General features: G+C 37.9%; 1 protein-coding gene across 1 annotated transcript in view; it reads right to left on the reverse strand.

Annotated features, from left to right (window-relative positions):
* LOC147580166 (uncharacterized) overlaps positions 1-21,198 on the reverse strand; it is a 546,857-nt gene that overhangs the window by 37,463 nt on the left and 488,196 nt on the right. Inside the window, exon 3 of the transcript XR_015252569.1 lies at positions 18,989-19,110. The gene's annotated coding sequence lies outside the window, so the exon portion shown is untranslated. The remainder of the gene's footprint in view (positions 1-18,988; positions 19,111-21,198) is intronic.

A 21,198-nucleotide genomic window follows, 5' to 3' on the forward strand; every position in this document is an offset into this window, starting at 1 on the left:
TGGAGGTGAGCCAAGAGTTTCATTAACAATTCTGAATAAAGATTTAATGGTCTTGGATAGAAGATACCAGTAATGTTGGGCAATCAATCTGTATCTCAATTTCTTCCTCTGTAGAAACAAAAAAGCAAAAAAGAAACCCAGCAATATCCAGTTACCTTAACAATGTATAAATTGGACAAGGGCTCAGGTATGTGTACAAAAAGGACCTTACAACTGCCTGAAATTAGTAGGTTTTTAAGCCAAATAAATGCTCAGCCAGTAAAATGTTTAACTGTAGCAAATTTATTCAATTAGTCTTTTAATTATCTACTCATCTATAAAAAAATATTTGTTGCACACCATGTCTAAGGAGATAGTGCCAAATATTGTATAAAGCACTGTCAATCCAGCAAGGGACAAGAGTCTGTGCTCTAGTGTCAGAAAAAACTTTAAAATGGTAATTGATGGGGGCAGGCAATTCTGTCCAGAGTGAGTGGTCAGGGAAGTTCTCTCTGAGAGGGTAATATTTGGGTTCAGTTGAAGTAACAAAGAGTTCTCCACGTAAAAGAACATGTATTTGATGTCCATTGGGGAGGGAAAAAGTTTATTCAGTTAAAATACAGAAAGAAGACCAAGGTGGTTGGAGCATAGCAAGTGTGATAGAGGATGGTATGAGAGGAGGTTTAGAGGTGGAAAGGGAGGTAGCAGGTGCATATTACAGAACATAGTAAAGACTTCAAAATTATTCTAAATACAACAGGATGCCTTTGGAAAGCTCAGCAGGGATGTATCGTGATCTGATTTTATTCTTACTGGGGAGACAATGAATTATAAAGACTCCAAATGGAAGCAAAGAGAACAGGTAGAAGACTCCCAAAGTCGCCTAAATGAGCAGTGATGGTAGCAGTGGAACTGGTTAACAAGTGGTAGATTTGGAGTATATATTAAATAAAGCTTAAAAGACTTACAGTGTGTCCATTTGGGGCACAGGTGCAAAAGACAGACGAATCAAGATGACTGCCATTTTTCTGGTTTCAACAACGGGTAGTGGATGGTGGCATTTACTCAGAGTGAAAATACAGTTAGGAAGAGGAATACGGCAGTGTGTCAAGAGTATGGTTTAAACTCTGTTAACTAAAAGTTGCCTTTTAGACATCTAAATGTTGGTGTCAAGTAGATAGTTCTCCATATGAATGTGTCACTCAAGCCAAGTCTGGAAATAGACATTTAGTGGTAATAACTACATAGATGGAATTCAAAGTGCAGAAATGGTCAAGCAGTAGGGAAGAAGAAATGCCTAGAACAGAGTTCTGGAGCTTTTCAATATTTAGAGGCCAAGCATAAAGAAGGTAGGGAACCATCTAGGAAACTCAAGGTAGGGGGAAGCATGAGACTACAGATGATACAGAATCCATGGGAATATGACTATTTTCAATGCTCCTGAGAGATGAGGAAGATGAGAATTTTCCAAGATGGGTATTATTATTGGTCTTGATGGAGCAGGTTTGGAGGCAGGAACTGGGATGAAAATCTAAGGAAATAGTGAGTAGTAGCTAAGAGAAACAAGAGCATGTAGGCCAAAAAGGAAAAGGCAGGGGCACATTTTTATGCAGCTGTCTCCATACATCACCAATGAAGCTAATAATCAACTTAAGGATTAATTTGTAGTCTCAGGATTTTTATTTATTTTAATTGGTTTGGGGAGGCTTTGGCTTATCAAATATTTATTCAGCTCCTTTTCACGTGCAGGCACTGTCTTAGGCTTTTGGAATTTTTATTAATGAACAAGGCAAGCAAAGATCCTTATCTTCATGTAGCTTAGTTTCTAATGGGAGAGACAGACAACAAACAACAGAAATAGTAAATATCACATAGTAGGCTAGAAGGAGATAGGTGCTTTAGATAAAATTAGAAGTACAGTAATGGGGACCCAAAGTACTGGGGTGCCATTTAAATAGGGTGGTCAGAGTAGTACTTGTTAAGATGATGGCCTCTTTGCAAAAAGTGAAGAAGGTGAGAGTTTAGTTACTTGGTTACCTGGAGAAAGAGCATTCCAGGCAGAGAGAACCACTACTGCAAAGACCCTGAGACAGAGATAAACAAGGGATGACAGAATGACTCCAAAGCGAAGTACGAGGATCAATGCAGGAAAGGAGGTGAAAACAGGGGTCGATCACGTTAGGATTGTTTTCTTTATTCTGAATGAAACAGAGAGCAATGAACTGTAGAGTTCTGAGAAGGGAGTGATGTGATCTGTCTCACCTGACAGTAATTCAGCTAAGAGATGATGGTGCCTTGGATCAGGGTAGGAGCAGAAGTGGTGAGAAATTATGGAGTTCTGGAACTATAGGATTCCTTCCAGCATTAGGTGTTGGGTACAAGAGAAAGAGAAGTCCAGGATAACTACGAGGTTATTGAACTAAAATTTGAGAGGATATAGTTGCTAACAGCTGTGATGGATAAAGTGGCAGATGAAATGAGTTTAGGGATAAACGTTCATACTGTTTGAGATGAGACCTTCAGGTAGATATGTCAAGTAGGCATTGGATATACGACCCTGGAGTCTGGTACCTTACACAGTAACTGTTAAGAGCTTTCAGAACCATAGTAAATCTACTGATTATACTTCACAGCTCCACTTAGAACCTAGTCAGGTAAGTTCCACAAACATAACAGATCAAGTACTTTGGGGATGTCAGAGCAGACAAAGGAGTAAAACACTGACAAATCTGTTTATAGACCAAGGGCACAACATGGGTGATGCTAATGAGCTAACCAGGTATATGTTATAATTTCATTAACCAGCACTAAATATTATACAACTTTAAACCTCTTACTCTGGATCCACAGGGTGGTCAACACTCAACTGAGGTTTTTGTTTGTTTTTTTCTCTATAATTCCTACATCAGGCTCATCATATTAAGTGAAATGGCAGCAAGAGAGAGGGTGATCAACAAATAATACCACATCGTTAAACACTGGACACTGTATACCATAACTTTGCAATCCAAAGAAAGATGCCCTTGACCCATTTTATCTTTGGCAAATGTCTCTGTGTATATGTGTCTCTTATAAAATATGACAAGGGCAAAGAGATAATAACAGCCACAGTCAATCCCTCAGAAAAGTGCAAGTTTTACAAAACAAAAAGGAAAATGGGTAATGACTATACCTTTGATTTGAAATACCCGATGCAATTAATGATTGTCATTACATGTTCCCTATTAGCCTGACTTGCATAAGCACAAGGGAAAGTTCAGGGTCTAAGAGCTAATCAGGAAAAATATCACTAAGCTTTGGGGTCAGTTAATTAACAGTAAAGTCATATTTTTCACAGATTAAGTCAGGCTCTTCCTTTTGACCTCATTTAATTGCTGCTTTTAAAGACCACTGGAATAATACTCTCACATACAAAAATGTATTGAAATTCAGCATTCTCTTGAGGTGTGATCAGACGAGAACTTAGAAACACTGGAGTGTAAGTTTAAATTGGCACAATCTTCATGGAAATCAATAGATGCTGTGCACTGTGAGGCAACATATATTGTGTAACAATATGGATGTGACAATACATAGTAAGGGGCAGAGAAACATTCATACTTTTGCCTAATTCATAAGGGTTTTCCTACAGAAATGTGGATAATGATAAACCCATAGAGGTATTTATCACGGCATTATTTATAACAGTAAAAACTTGAGACCCTAAATGTCTCATATTAAAGTATTCAATCAATTACAACAATTCTTTGGCATATTATATAACGTTAAAAAGTTAAACTACAATGGTGAGTGACATAAGACAATTTAGAGGGGTTTTAGAGTTCAGATTTATTAAAATAGTACATAAAATGGTATATATGAATCATGTAAAAATACTTATGTGTACTTTTTATATGTACAGAAATGAAACATTTTAATAGGAATTATCTCTGCATTGTAGACCATGGATTCTGTTTTGTTTTGTTTTTTTTATCTTTTCTTGGCTTTCCATGTTTTTTAAAAAATAATCAGCATGTAATTCTTTATAATCAGAAAAAGAATTCGACCAGTCTTAGAAAATAAAGTTGTAAGCCTTTTGGCTTAGTTTTCTACATGCTCAATTTTGAGTCAGTTTAGAGACACTTGTTAAATATGGTTGTAATTTCTGTTTTCTTCTTAACCTAATATTCATGAACAAAATTAAGTTTTGTTCTTATGAATACATTTGATGGTAATTCTTTTTTTCACTTTCCAAGTTTTTATTTAAATTTCAGTTAGTTAACATACATACACTTGATGGTAATTCTAGAGCTAGATGTTGTTAGACTTATGGTCCATTCCAGGTGTGAGTTCAGATACTAAGAACTGTGAATGTTTTGTTCTAGTCTTCTTTGGCAAATAGAGATTTTCCCATTTTTACCCAGAGAAGGTATAAAATAAATACTCTTAACTATTCATATTAAATATAAATTATTTAATTTAGTATATAATATTTTGTGTATTTAGTATATAATACAATTTAGATACAAATATATATTTTTTATAATTTTTTTTAGTGTTCATTCATCTTAGAGAGACAGAGAGAGAGAGAGAGAGAGAGACATAGTGAGAGCAGAGGAGGGGCATAGAGAGAGGGAGACAGAATCTGAAGCAGGTTCCAGGCTCTGAGCTTTCAGCACAGAGCCTGACGTGGGGCTCCAACCACAAGTCATGAGATCCTGACCTTAGCCCAAGTCGGATGCTTAAACAACTGAGCCACCCAGACGCCCCAAGATACAAATATATTTTAATTTTCATTACTTTTTATGTGAACAATATGGATAGTAATTTTCTATAATAGAGAAATGTAGAATTTCTCTTTTTGGTGTCAGTATTCAGTTACTAGGATTCTTGTCTCCACTATGAGACATATAATTTCTCAACAAACATGATGACTCAAAGGCTACTACAACTTAAATTTTCAAGTAAAGGAAGGTGCAACCAGGTTCACCTATGAGGCTTTAAAATATACCTGCAGCTTCCCAGTTTTCCTCAGAGGAACAATATCAAATTATCAGAGCCTGTCACCAATGCTGCCTAGAAGCCAATGCTTAAAACTACCTGTTGACAGATGGAGCTGGGCTGATAAAATCTATCACATAGATATTTCTGCATAATATATTTGAAGATAAAAGATGTTGCTATTTTTAGTAGGGAATGGGGTAATTTTTCATTTCAAACAATAAGAGCATTTCTTTAATAATGTAAATCAAGGAATACCTTAGCAAATACAAAATAGACTCCTGAGAGGACTAATTTATATTTAGAAAAAGTACCTGTATTCTTTTCTACTTTTCACAGTTAACACTTAAAAGAAACAAGCATTTTTCATGACCAATTACTGTAATGTTTTTGTATTAAACATTTTCATTGCTCTTTCTAAAATGCAAATTATTTATTGATTTTTTTAAGGTGCCTGAGTTAGACAGTACAGTATTTTAAAATATTAAAAGCATCAGTTAATCAAATCCTGCCTGTACAAGGAACTAACACTTATTAACTGATTTGACCTTAAGCTTATCAGCATTGCTGGCAATAATTAATCCATCTATAAAGGTAGCAACCCCCTACACCTATATAGATAATTCTGATGGATGCTAATCCAGATAGAGACACATTTCCCTAAGCGTAATCTTCAAGATCACCTGAGAGTCTGAATGCTTTTAGATCCCACATCAGACCTACTGAATTTGAATCTCTGGGAGTAAAGCTCTGGAAATCAATATATATCATGCACCTCAGGTAATATTTATACACATTAAACTGAGCAAAAGATAGTGGATCAATACTTGGATCAACTTTTAAAGATAAATAAACTAATTTTTACATGATGGTGAATTATTTTATATATATTTAGTAATTTAGTATATACTATATATAATATGTACATAAGAAACATATCTTTGTAGTGAATCACCCATAGTAACTTCATATATAAATAAGTGTATATATACTACATATACTTTTATTTTGACTGTTTCTAAAATCTATAGACAAAATATTTTCTGTAATAATGATAATAGTTACAACTATCTATTAATATGTTTTCACATGCCTTAAGATACATGAACACAATATTCCCCCTCCCATGGGCAGATGCATCCTCAAAAGAAACTGGGCTGGAGACAAGATGCTCTTCATGGTTCTGAGACCACCTGCCAAGGAACTCCTGGACCACAGACTCAGCCTGGTCCCAGGCATGTCAGCGGTGCTGAAAACACTTTTTTTCTGGCATAATGTCTGCATCTGTGTCTCAAGTGTCATATCCATTAAAGTTACAAGATGTTAGAAATTAGAAGAAGGAAGGCCTAAAGAAACATTAAGGATACATTTCTTCTTCCATGGATATGAAAGATTTCCTGGGTATTCAGTCTCCCTACTCATTTTCCTATTCCCTCAAGATTATGCCAATTCAAGTAAACAAAAGTAAAGGGAAAGAAAACCTGCCTCAAACAAGGCAAAATTAAGAAAGAAAATCATATTGAGTGTGGTAAGAAAGCAAACATTTTAGAAAATCCATAAATCTGTACATTTGCATTCTTGTGGACTATCTTAATTTAAAAGCTCCAATATGGCAGGGGCAATTCTCATTGGTATGGTGTTCAATTCTAACCACCCAAAGGCAGGCATTTAATAAATTCTTTCAGACAAGAAAACCACAAAGGACTATTTCTTACTATGGCTTAACATCTCTTATAGCTCAAAATCACTATTTTTCTATAGGAACTTGGGAAATCGCACATCTCTACCTTCATAAAGTACATAATTGGTTTCTTCTTGCACCCCACTCTTCAATTTTCCTTTGGAAAATCTGATGCCCATATTTTCATGCAAGCATTATTTACTTTTTGATTGAAAACACAAAGTCATTTCTATTTATGAACACTTTCTTGTAATAAAACCTGGCATTTCTCATCACTACCATTTGCAGTCTACTTTTATAAAATTTAATGCATGTCAAAAATGTGCATGGTCTGGAAAATCAACAAAGAAGAAACCTTCAGTGTATCGGTAAATGTCATAGAATGGGCTTATCAAGGAAAGAATTCCCATGATCTAGACCTGGTCTGCCAAATACGGTAGCCATTAGCCACATGTAGCTACTGAGCACTTGAAACATCCAAATTCTGATGTGCCAGAAGTATAAAAAAACACATTGGATGTTGAAGATGTGCAAAAATATGTAAACTGTCACACTAACAATGTTTTATCTTGATTGCATATTGAAATGATAATATTTTCACCTAATGGGTTAAATAAAATATGTGAAAGTCAATTTTACCTTTTCTTTTTTTACTTTCTTATAATGTGGCTACTAGAAAATTTAAAATTACATATGGGGCCCACAATATATTTCTATTGGACACACTGATTTAGATTAAGAAGTGCACTGCCATTGTTCATGTAGCAATTAGATTTGGCAATATTGGAACATATTTTCATATTGTTACAAGTAGTGGGTGGGTTTTGATAGAAACTCTTCTATCCACTGAGTTTAGATGGATTAACTGGCCTAATTAGATCCAAGCTGTTAAAAGGGCCCCAGAGGAGGGAGGGGGAAAGAAATATGGACTCAGACAAGCTTTCCAAGTCCTCAAGTCACACACTCCTGGTTGACTGGTTTGCTTAGCCAAGCTGAAACCGGTCTTATTGTCATGTTGGGTGCATTAATTGGAGAGCAGACTAAGAATGCGTTAGTGCCCTTTAAAAGGTGATTTAAAATTCAAAATGATGGAAATGGCATAAAAGCATGCTTGTCTGATCACTCCCCAGAATCCATCTTGAAATCCCTTCCATTTTTCTATTTCCATTGTTAGAATTCAAGCACACAGTGAAACATGTAAGATTCCCAAACATCACACTCTACACTCTAGCGTAAATAATTATCTTTCTGCTAAAGACAGACGGGGACTTCCTATCATCAGACACAGGGGGGTTATAAGTGAAAATACGGTCTGTAGGTTTAATCAGGGTTCCACATATAGGAATGAAACATAAATATCACAGCACCGTCACCAGACATATTTGTGACTGAATGGAGGAAATTTTGCCTTTAATCCATGAGAAGATTACAAGGAATTTGAGGAAGCACCTCCACCTTTAATATAGCTGCTAAAAGACTAGTAATAACCCATATTTATACCCACTTTATAGTTATGAATAATTTTACATCCATTATCACATTTAATCCTCACAAACAAGAATGACATTATCGCCTCCATTTTGAAGACAAGGAAGCAAATGCTTGGAAAAATGTAATGAGCTATCCAGACTCTTGAAGTTGAACCTTTTGGCTTCTTTTTCATTATATTGCAGGTAGGAAATAAACACCGTATTGCCAGCTCAATGTCCAAACCTGGGGCTTTTAAGCAAGCATGTTACTCTTGGTTACTATGAAGAGAAAAAGTGAGCATGACAAATCCCACTGGAAACATTGAATTCAAAAAATATGACCTTAATTTTGGAATTTTCAGAAGATAAATCTGAAGCCATGTCCACTTTGTTATGCATGCAAAGACTTTCCCATTACACAGTGTAACAAAAAATAATGTACTATTATTTGCTAAAGAAACCCGTGTCATTGTTAATTCAATAACTCCACATTTGTGGTCCAAAGCAGGTAATACCATGAGAGCAGAAGCTCTAAGTAGTTACCTTCTCAATTACTAATTTATCAGGAATTCTCACACAAAATACACTCAACAGCACAATCTTAGAAAAGCCTCAATAATCCTGAATAAAAAGGAACTGTGTGAGCTAAAACAAGTAATTAACTATGGAATTTGTTTTGTTGAAGAGATGTAGGTTTCTTATAGACATACTGAGTTCCATGAAGACACAGGAAAGAAAAAACCTTTAGCAGTAAGTGGGAGTTTTGTAAAAATGAAAGTTGGCCCCAAGTTTCAATTTATCAATGCTAATTATTACCCATCTGGGAAACTATTCTTACCATAGCTTTAAGAAATCAAATTAAGTGGGCTGCCTGGGTGGCTCAGTTGGTTGAGCTTCCTTCCGAGCTTTGGCTCAGGTCATGATCTCACAGTGTGTGAGTTCGAGCCCTGCGTCGGGCTCTGTGCTGACAGCTCAGGGCCTAGAGCCTGCTTCAGATTCTGTGTCCCCCTCTCTCTCTGCCCCTTGCCTCAACTCATTCTGACTCTTTCTCAAAATAAATAAAAAACATTAAAATTTTTTTAAAAAATCAAATTAAGTACCACCTCATATATACTATGTTTAATAAAAACAAAAATTTCAAAATCAACCAAAGCCAGGTTATAAATAACTCAAATAAGTTCACACACTCAAAATATGTGCTGGCCTCAACATGCTGGATTCAAATCCAACAAGAATGGCTGTGTCTTTAGTCACCCAAGTAGTAATATATTCCGTAAAAGGTGGATATTCAGTTAAAGCTTACTGGATGAGTGACTGGAAAGTACCCTGGCATAAGTCTATACTTGCATTTGTTTTTCCAGAGGACACCAATGGTTGCTGGGCTCCAACCACACATCTGTGGGGAGTCTCCGGTGTGACAAGATACTGGCACTCAGAAAGTGGTACAGGGTAGGGTTTTCTTCTATGCCAAACTGGGTTGTTGTATCAAATATAAAACTCAGTTTTGGCTTCACCAGTACCTTTGGTCTAAACAGATTAGGAATATTAATCTCCCACAATAGAAAACCATCAATGTCAGGGAGGAAATGAGCCCTCAAAGTCCCAAGAAATAACATTGGTCTTAATAACGGTTCATTCTTCTAGCCTTATATTTAGCCAACACGCTTTTTTGCCAGTTTGTTGGACATATTACCATAACGCAGTGGCCTTGGACTTGTAAATACCTGGCAGTATAACTCAGAAGTGGAGAAAAACAGCTGGTTTTATTTCATATATATTTAATATTTTTACTAAGTATTGTGTATATACCAAAAATATTTATAAAATATATTTAACAATTTATAAAACTCACATTTGGGCATGCTAGATGATGAAGACAAAGTAAAAATGTTCTCCTTCTTTTGGAGCCATAAGGTAAAAGGATTGAACAGAATGAAAGGACAATACCTGGAAAATTCTGGGTCAAGTGCTGGCTAAGTTTCACCGAACATAGGAAAAAGAGCAAACTGAATCAGAAAGTGGCCTTAATTTTATGAAGAGTAATGTTCAGGACAAACGGTTTAGAAAGCTGACTGCCATCATCTTTTCTTACTTGTTTCATTCAACATGTGGATTTTAGGGTTGGTAGCTTCATGGGGTTCTGCACTGCACTTGGTGCCCAGAGGTCTGTTCCTTCCCAATCCTTTCCCCTCTATTTCCAGCAGGAAAAGGGCTTAGAGTGTGTAGGGAGAGTGGTATAGAGTCACCTAGTAAGTAAGTGACTTGTGTATTCTTTTCTACAGAATCTGAGCTATTAATAATTTCCTACATCAAAGGATTTCAGACTAACAGTGTGTTTCTTCAAGTTTCATTTATGGACAAGTTTTCACTTTTAGAAAAATAAATAAACCTTTTTTTAAGCAAAATTGGTGGCTTCATGCCTCTATTTATCATGCATATTAAATGCACTCAATGCTTACTAGCCTTTAGGCACATTAACACATATCCTAGAAAGAAAGACAGACTCTGCCATCATAGTTCACACATTGGAAGTCAATACAAAAACAAATTACAGTCATAGACCTCTCCTAGCAATTTTCCTTATTTCTTTCTGTCCATGGTTATGTAAATTTCTATACTATTAACTTCATAATATTACCAGCAAATTGTGATTCCCTGAGAAGTGCCCCATTGTTCCACCAGGTAGAGGTGAAGAGACAAAGTCCCTTTCTGGAATGTAAATACAGAAGCAAAGGCAGTAGTGGCTCCAGGACCCAGGACACAAAGAGCCTAGCCCTGCATGGTATATACTAGATGTAAAAACACGTACAAGTTTAGTCAGTTTTGCTGTTGAGGGCCAACTTTGGGCAAAATGTACTTCCTCAGAGAAGACTCTCTTGACTCTATAATAAGTTCTTGAGGCAAGGATACCATCAATTAAAAAATGCTCTACCAAATTAAAAACAGATAAAAGACAAATTTCTTAAATATTAAAAACTATAAATCCAAGTTTTGGAGTTGGATGTCTAGTCCTTCATGTTATATTCTCTAAGAAGTCAATAATTTTATATATCGTTACCTTTTAGTATTTCTGAGTATTTCTATTTAGTATTTAGTATTTCTCAGTATTGTCTTTACTAAGACACCCATTAAAGATGATCTACATAAATCCATATAAGTTTCATGTTACCTCCAACTTTAGACAGGGCAAAAGAATTTCATCTCTTAATAATACTTCAACAATGCTACCTGATTTAAAACAACAAATAAAATAACATTCAGTCATCAACCAGAGGTTTGTGTGTGTGTGTGTGTGTGTGTGTGTGTGTGTGTGTGTGTGTGTGTGTGATTGTGCTGGGTACTGAAGAAGGAGAAACTTTTACATAACAGTTAAAAACACGTAGAGAGGGGTGCCTGGGTGGCTCAGTCAGTTAAGCAGCCAACTGCAGCTCAGGTCATGATGTCATGGTTTGTGAGTTCAAGTTCCCACATTGGGCTCTCTGCTCTCAGTACAGAGAGGCTTCAGATCCTCTATTTCCCTCCCTGCCCCTTCCCCACTTGAGCTCGCTCTCACTCTCTCTCTCTTTTTTTCTCTCTCTCCATAAAAAATAAACATTAAACACACACACACACACTAGAGAAAAAAAAATGCCAGAAACTAGATTACTAGATAGTGGCAGATGCCTGGTTATTCTTTCTCATATTCTTCTTCTTTTGTGACTGGGTACACCCCCACAGGCTCATCCCAGGTTCCCTCATTGCAATCAGTCCTGTTCTTAGGGGAGTCAAATCTCTAGTTCCATTCTCAAGGAATTCAGTTCAAGTTCTCAGGCCAGCTTACTGATTGATGTTCCTCAGATCTTATCTCACAGTTTTATTAATTGGATTTTTGCCTTCTTATTAACATCCCTTTTGTCTCTGTTCCCATCTTATCTCTCCAAGTCCCAGTCTTTAATAATATATACAGAGCAATTCAGTTGTCCAAACTTGGGATCCTGTTTTTCCCTGGTCTATCTTCCCAGGGACTAGAGATCTTCCACCTAAGCCTCCTGACTGAGGCCCTCTTTTGCCATATTCCTAATCCAGGGTTTATTCAAACATTACTGCTCCTGAGAATTCTTCCTGGACTCCTCTGGGCAAAATTATGTATTCCCATTGAAATCTGTATTTCCTACCCTTCATTCCAGCTGAACACCTGCTCCAAGGGTTGGTTCCTCTTCTACCTCTCAGACTCAAGACACCAGCTAACCACCAAGCCCTTCTATGGAGCTCCTGCCTTAATATTCTGTAGGTTGTAGCCATGATCTGCCTCCAGGAATCTGAAGGTCAGCGCAAGTTTGTTTTCTGTGTGATTAGGGGATATTGTGAGTGTAATGTTAATAGGTTTATTTCCTCACAGCACTATTAGGAAGCCAATGCTTAAGTGGGTGACCTCTGAACTATCTGGATTCAATTACTAACTCCAAACCTTACCAGTTCAGATAAGTCACATTATCATTAGGAGTTTCATTTTCTTCATCTGAAAATTGATAATTATCGTACTGATTTCATGTGATTTCTAAAAAGCTTGAATGGAATAAAGCATGCAAACTGTTTAGCAGAGACTCTGACACAGAAGAATCAATACAGTTTATTGTCATTACTATTGTTTTTATTCTGATTAGTTTGGGTCTCCATAATGGAGAAACTATGTCTTTCTATATTTGGATCCCTAAGCTGTATTTAACTTTGTGGCATCCCCAAATCTCAACACTCAGAGTCCCCAGTCTTAAATTAGCATAGCATCTTGATTTTTCTGAAAGTGTTTTCCTCCATTTCTGAGAATCCCATAAGTGTCACCTGTTTAACATGATTGTCCCCATCCAGTTGCAGCTCCTGAGAAAAGACTAGCATCCCGTTAGAGACCCTGGCAAGGAAGGGGATGGCTGTAGGTGTGTATGGGCAGAGGGCAGATATTCCAGATACAATTTAAAGCCCCTGCCTGAGGCTCTGAAGTCCTCTCAGTTACTGTGCTGCCCTAAGGCTGTTGTTTTCTATTTGCTGACCTCCTTGGGGAAACCTCATTCCTCTGGACTGGCAAATCTCTCCTGAGCCTCTGCTTCTTTTAAGACCAGCCCTTTCAGAGGAGGATTCCGAACAGCCTGTTCTTCTTCTCCTTCTCCTTCTTCTACTCTTCCTCCTCCTCCTCCTTCCTTCTTTCTTCTCCTTCTTTTTTTATGGGTGTTCAGTTTTGCTTTATCCCTCTGAATATATTTATTATTCTTATTTTCATACTTTTTCCTCTTTGTTCCATTAATTCTTTTTGTTCTAATCTAAGCATGTGTATTTATTGATCCTACTGTTTTGTATTTGAGCTCTTGGTTTTTCTCAGTACTTGGCGATTCTTGATCGTGTGTGTCCATCCTTGAGACTGTGACTTTCTGTCAAACAATGTCAATAGGAGTCTAAGACCTGCTAAGGGGAGGGATAGGAGAGTCTGGCGAGAAGCTATTCTGGCCAGTTCTCACTGAGCTTTGACAAGGAGTGGGACATGCTTCCTGGTGACGCACCTGTGTGGTTAGTCTTCTGGGGACAGATGATTTCCATTTCTCCCAGCCATCGCCAGCACCCTGGGTGTGGCCATGTCTCTCCTACCCAAGCTCACACATCCCTGACACTATGTGGAGCAAAAAATCCCTGTCATAGCTGCATGGTCCAGATGGTGACACTGTCAGTTCACCTGGCTGTTCTTGCTGAGGTAACCCAACCAGCTTTCCCATTTTTTTTTTTTCTCCTAGACCACCTCCATTTCTAGTATTCAACAAATCCTATCTACTTGCCATCCTCTGGGATTTCTCAGAGTTTTTTTTATTTGTGTATTCCCTTTTCTTTTTGAACACATTACTTTACAGTTACCTTAATTTTACAATTACTTTAATTGTTTACCAATATCTGCCATTTTTTAGAGATTTTTTGCAGAAGAGGACTACTTAGCTCATGCTCAGCTCACTATATTGATGAGAAGGGTATCTGTTAGACATGCAAGTAGAGATGTTTGTAGGCACAGTGCATGTACGGACCTGAGGATGGGGGCAGAGAGCTCTGGCCTGGAGGTTTCTCTGTTTAGATGAGGGAGCCTGGGGTGCCTGGGTGGCTCAGTCGGTTGAGCAGCATTTGACTTTGGCTCAGGTCATGATCTCACAGTTCGTTAGTTTGAGCCCTGCATCAGACTCTCTGCTGTCAGCTCAGAGCCTGCTTCAGGTCCTGTCTCCCTCTCTCTCTGGCCCTCCCCAACTCATACGTACTTTCTCTCTCAAAAATAAAAATAAACATTAAGAAAAATGGATGAAGGAGCCAGCAGCACACGGAGAGTATCAAAGCTGTGAGGCTAGATGAAGCACTGAAGAAAAGAGTGTAGCTAGAAAAAAGTGGGCCTAGAAGTGAGAGAGTACAAAAGTTAAAAACTAGGATATATATTGACACATATTGACCAATGTCTCCATTTCCTTCAATGATATCAAGCGAAGCAGTAATGTAAACAGGAGAGTTCTTGAGTTAGGGATAACTAGGAAATGAGAATATCTTACTAAATAATTTTCCTAACTCTATCTATTAGAGTTAGAGGATTTTACCCTGCCTTTTGGCTGTAGCTAGAGGACCAAGTATCTGGAATTCTGCTGGCTACTTGGTACAGAGACAAGAACGCACGCTGAAGGCACGAAGCGTTCGTTTTCCTCAGAACCAACAAGCAGTGAATCCTAACCTGCTGGTGATATTTCTCTGATTCTTTTACTCCGTTAACCAGTAGTATTTCCTATGCTAAACATCTCAGAAAGAAACCACCTGAGAAAGAAAAATAGACATTTGCCCACACCACATTTGGGGAAAGGGTGTCGTGCTCTCCCATGATTTTAAATCCTGAAGTTATTCCTGCTCCAGGCAACCTGAACTTCCCTTTCCCACAAGCTTCAAACATGCTCCGTCTGTCTCACTTTTATATGGTTTACCTATTCAAGAAAACTGCTTACCATGGCAACCCTTGTCTGCATGACAGGCAGTTATAATTTGCTTGGAAAAACTGCAACAAAGTGTCATTTTTTTACACTCCCTTATACCAAAATATTTTCTTTCTCAGTGATTTCCAGTGACTTTGTTGTGGTCACATGGCCCTTGCCAAAAAATCATTTATAGGTGAAAAACATTTTTAAAGAAACTCATACACTTGCTCATTAGTGATGGGTGGTATTGGGATTGTTATAGGCCCTCAAAAGAGGAAAATAATTTACTTTCTGATGATCTTTGGTGCTACAGATGCAATATTCAATTAACACTTACCGGAACCAAGAAGTTCTATATTTTATAAAAATAGGGTTTGGGTGAAAGTGCTGTGAGTTATGAGGAGAACAGAGAACGAAAACTAAATGCAACCCAGCTTGAGCCCTCCTCTGTCCCCCTGGGTCTGTGTTCCATTCAGAAAAATTCAAAGGTAGTTCCAAACTCCTGCTATAGCATCGTGTGGCTGGTGCTAACAGCAGTCAAGAGATTTTGTGTGATCACGAACAATTATTCGCATGAATACGTTCACAGATTCACTGAATTGCCTGCCAAAAGGCAGGGAATGTCGGACCATACTGCCATATTTTAAATTCAAATATTGGTATCTCTGTGATATTTATTTGTGGCACAAACATGCTTTTGGATCAATATGCTCCTTGTCGCTGGGTTTGTAATGCAGGCACCCCAAAAGCAGTAACACCTGCAACTTCGCAAAACAATTGTTCACTATTCTTCAAATCAGATTATTAATCTACACTTGGCATCCAGTGAGTGCTAAATGTATTATGCAAATGAGCTTGGTGCTCCAGGCCCAGAGCATGAATGGAATTAGTTTTTAGGCTCGAGAGGAATCTGACCATAAGTAAATGATGGGAGAATATATGACCCAGAGGATTAATCATTCTCACAGTTTATGATAGATGCTTCTTTCAGATGTTTATCTCCAGCTTCATCCTTCTGTATAAAAGACTGGTGAAAAAAATCTCTTAAAGAGATGTGGGAAAAGCAAGCTTTTTGATACTTTTCATTTTACATTTTGGAAACATTTGAGATTTTCTTTGTTGTCATGTGTTTTTTGTTTTTGTTTTTTAAGCTCAAGCCATCATTTTAGTAACCCTGAAAGGGTGATGTAAATTTAGATGACTAATTCTTAGTATGTGAGGCACAGTATAATAATTTTGTCACTTGTACATTTTGTTGGAACTTTAAAATGGTGCAGATGCAAATGTTGGGGGGGCCCCCTTCTAAACCTATATTTTTTAGGCAAAAATATCTGTAAGCTTACTTGATGAAATTTTGCATCAACCTGTGTCCCAGAGCAAAAAATGATTGAGTATGGATTTGAGAACCAGGAAGGTCATATAATTCTGCCACATATAAGGGGATACATTTTTGAAAAGACCAAAAGAGTAGCTGGGGTCTAAATGCTTTGAAATCCAAACATGTCAGGAATAATGTTTTCTGCTTATAAACATTACTGCTTATAACTTAGGTCCAATGCAGAACCCATGCAAAAATGAATTTCAGTGGATTAAAAAAAAAAACAACGGTAAATAGAGGCACCTGAGTGGCTCAACAGGTTGAGCATGGGACTCTTTATTTTGACTCAGGTCATGATTCCAGGATCATGGGATTGTGAGCCCTGTGGTGGGCTCTGCACTGAGCATGCAGCCTACTTAGGATTCTCTCTCTCTCTCTCTCTCTCTCTCTCTCTCTCTCTCTCTCCCCCCCTCTGTTCCTATCCCCCACTGCTTATGCTCTTTCTCTCTCTAAAATCAGTAAAATAAAATAAAATAAAGTAACAAAAATGGTAAATAGTACTACATAAGTCAGTGAATACTGTAGATAAAGAAGTAGGGTAAAAGTCCAGGCTGGGGTGTTCTTATTTAAGAAGGATTGTAAAAAACATGGGGGCCTAGGTGGCTCAGTCAGTTAAGCGTCCAACTTTGGCTCCTCAGGTCATGATCTCGTGGTCCCTGAGTTCGAGCCCCACATTGAACTCTGTGCTGACAGCTCAGAGCCTGAAGCCTTCTTCAGATTCTGCATCTCCCTCTCACTTCCCTCCTGTGTTCACACCCTGCCTCTCTCTCCAAAAAAAAAAAAAAAAAAAAAAAAAGAAAAGAAAGAATAAACATTTAAAAATTTTTTAAAAGAAGGACTGTGAAAACCCAAACAGAATAAAACTAGAGGCACAGCTGGACAAAGCCAAAAAGAAAAAGCCCTGGTAAGAACACAGGGCTGACTCAGGATGAACTGAATCAATAACAGGCCATATGTCTGAAGAACTGCTATGGCAGTTAAAACCTGTTTGAGGCAGGACAAGACCCAAGAAGGTAGTTACAACTAATGAAGGAAACAAGCTAATTAATTAGGTTACAATGGATGAGACAGAGGAATTACAGAAAGGAATTTCATTTTGCAGGAAGAGCTGAGTCAGAATTGTCAATTTGGCTGTGTCTTCAGGTGCTGGGTGTAAAAAAAGTTGCCTCAAACTTGACTATTCTTGCATGGAGTGTGTTGAGAGGAGGAGTCAAAGCAAAACAGCAAATTGAATGTACGCGGTATCTTTCTCTTAGGATTCTCAACTATGCCGCTGTGCCAATGTTTAAATGGATTAGATAACTATGTTGAATATTGCTGACAGGTAGAACATAATAAGGATGGGAGGTGCCCTAGTGCCCTCGGCATACTGCTCAAAAGTAGCTTTTTGAGGGGCAGACACCAAGCTGAATTAGAATGAGAGGAGAACAAATATGAAGAGGTGAAGAATTCAAGAAGAACAGTTTGCTGTGAAGGGAAAGCAGAAAAATGGTGTGAGAGATGGGACGTGAGAGATGGGGGCGGGAGATAAGGGGTTCCATGGAGGTTGGTCTGCATGATTTCAGGGATGAGAAATGGAGAGCAGAATGAAAGCATTTCAGAGAGAGAGAGAGAGAGAGAGAGAGAGAGATTTGGCTGAGAGGAGCTAGACTAAGCTGGTGAATGATAATGACTCCAATACACTTGTAGAAGAACTTTTCCTGAAAGGAACAGAAACTCTTACTTAGTTGTACTAGGGGAAAAAATGGTTTGTAAATGTTTGCAGATTTGGTGGTAGGTACTCTGTTTCTATTTTTTAATTTAATTTTAATTTAATTTTTATTTTTATTTTAGACAGAGTGCTAGTAGGAGAGAGGGGCAGAGGGGAATGAGAGAGAGAGAGAGAGAGAGAGAGAGAGAGAATCTTAAGCAGGCTCCACACTCAGCACAGAGCCCAACACAGGGCTCAATCCCATGACCTTGGAAGCATGACCTGAGGCAAAATCAAGAGTGGGACATTTAACCAACTGAGCCACTCAGGCACCCCTGTTTCTACTTTTTAAAATTTCTTTTGCTTTTTCTTTTTTTAAAGATGTATTTATTTTTGAGAGAGAGAGAGAGTGCAAGTGGGGAAGAGGTGGGGGTGGTGGGACAGAAGATCTAAAGCCAGCTCTGTGCTGATAGCAGCAAGCCCGATGTGGGGCTCAAACTCAGGAACTGTGAGACCGTGACCTGAGCTGAAGTCGGACGCTCAACCGACTGAGCCACCCAGGTGCCCCGTAGCCTTATTATTATTATTTTTGTAAGCAAGAATGAAGCTGATTGTGAGAGAAACGCTGATACAGAACATTTGAAGAGAGTTGAGAAACTATGAAATTGCCATCATGGAAAGAAAGGGATGAAGCTCGTGACACAAAAGTTGTAACATTCTTGGACCATATAGAGAGCCTATCGGAGATTTGAGATAATGAATTTAAAGTGAAATCAATCTGCTGCATTGGGTCATTTTTCTTTAGGGACCTCCCTCAAAAGATGGGTTTGAATCTATTCAAGGCAGTGGACTCACCTCTGCACATCTTGTAAGTGAAGGCTTTGTTTCCATCCTGGATCCAAACTCTGATTCCTCCACTTACATCTGTTATTCCTCAGAAAGAGTCACTTCATTTGTCATTATCTCCGTTTCCTGATCTGTGAAATGGAAATCACAATAGTGTCTACCTTATTGGGTTGTTAGAGAGATTCAATTATTCCAAGATGCAAAAGGTTTAGGATAGTATCGGGTATCACAAGTGCTCAATTAATGTTAGCTAACAATTCCCATTATATAAAGTATGTGATGTGCTCAGACTTTACAAGTTATGGTGGTTTTTTACCCATTCAAAACAAAATAAGTAGAATTTGAAAAATTATAAACCATAATCCTATGTGACATTTTTTTAATTAAAAAATAGATGGTTCTGGGGTGCCTGGGTGGCTCAGTGAATTGAGCATTCGACTTCAGCACAGGTCATGATCTCACGGTTCCTGACTTCAAGCCCCGCATTGGGCTCTGTGCTGACAGCTCAAAGCCTGGAGCCCACTGCAGATTCTGTGTCTCCTTCTTTCTCTGCCCCTCCCCTGCTCATGCTCTGTCTCTCACTTTCAAAAATAAATAAAAAATAAAGAAAGAAAAATACATGATTCTAGGAGTTACTATTTTTAAGAAAGCCATTCAGAGCTGTAAAATTCTCCAGTTTCTAAAAACTCAACTTTTCACAGATTTTCTAAAATCAATCACAATTTGCACAGCTTAATGGTAAGTGATAAATTCAGTTTGGAAATGAGAACTCATTTATGGACAGGCCTCTCAAATTTTAGAGTCCAAAGATTTCAGTCCTGTAATTTTATTCATTTGTACTTTCTGCAAAGATTTTTCTGGGGCCAATAATGTCACTTAGGTACGCAATGTTTTGAAGCCACTCAAGGTAAAACAACAAACTGGTATTACTGATTATTTGTGTAACTTTTCTTTTAAAAAAATTTTTTAACGTTTATTTATTACTGAGAGACAGAGAGACACAGAGTGTGAGCAGGGGAGGGGTAGAGAGAGGGGGAGACACAGAATCTGAAGCAGGCTCCAGGCTCTGTCAGCACAGAGCCTGACGCGGGGCTCAAACTCACGATCTGTGAGATCATGACCTGAGCCGAAGTCAGTCGCCTAACCAACTGAACCACCCAGGCACCCCTTGCATAACTTTTCAAAAATGCTTCCCTTTAAATTCAACAAGTAAATACTTGGTGTTTTCTCTGGTGCAGAGCACCATAAGGTCCACCAGGTAGGAAAGGCAGAATTTCTGGCTCTCCAGTGATTTGATTTCTTAAATTTGATTTACAACATTTCTAAGAAATAAAAGACAAGGGCGCCTGGGTGGCTCAGTCGGTTAAGCGGCTGACTTCGGCTCAGGTCATGATCTCGCGGTCCGTGAGTTCGAGCCCCACGTCGGGCTCTGTGCTGACAGCTCAGAGCCTGGAGCCTGTTTCAGATTCTATGTCTCCCTCTCTTTGACCCTCCCCCATTCATGCTCTGTCTCTCTGTCTCAAAGATAAATAAACGTTAAAAAAAATTAAAAAAGAAAAGAAAAGAAAAAAGAAATAAACGACAAGTATCCTTTACTCATTTCATAAACAAGGAGACAAAGGATTTTAAAGCAGAAATACATAGCTTGTGGCAGAGATGATGACTCAATTGCTCAAAATCAGATTCTATCAATCTATCTGCAGAGCTAATAAGAGGTCAACTGTGAAGATTACCTAGGCTCCAGAAGTTGGAAAAACAAACAAAAGCACTGCTTAAGGTCATCTTATTTCTACTCCTGTTATTCCTCCTGCTACATATTACTACACCAAAACTGCTGCTACTACTATTTCAGAGCAACATTTTTTACCAAGCACCTTGCAAGTCCTTCACTTAAGTCCAAGAGCCCCCCAAATATATAGAGGAATTAGAAGTTTAAGTGTTTTGATCCTAAAAAATAAAAATATTTGTAAATGATACAAGGAAACCAAAAGTCATGTGGAAACCATATAATGTTGCATTAGATCATGTACAAAATACATATATAAAATCATGACCACTCTTATACAAAGAAATCTTTGAGTTTTTGTCCTGCCTTCTTTCCCTCTTTTACAATCATTTTCTCTTTTATTTCTGTTTGTAAAATGAGAAAATTTAGAGATCAACTGTCACCATGAAATATTGCTTGAGAATCTACTAACAAAACAGGGCTAAAGATCTGA

The sequence above is a fragment of the Puma concolor genome, chromosome B3 (genome assembly GCF_028749965.1).
Source record: "Puma concolor isolate L17-30 chromosome B3, mPumCon1.1.hap2, whole genome shotgun sequence".
NCBI classification, from domain to species: Eukaryota; Metazoa; Chordata; class Mammalia; order Carnivora; family Felidae; genus Puma; species Puma concolor.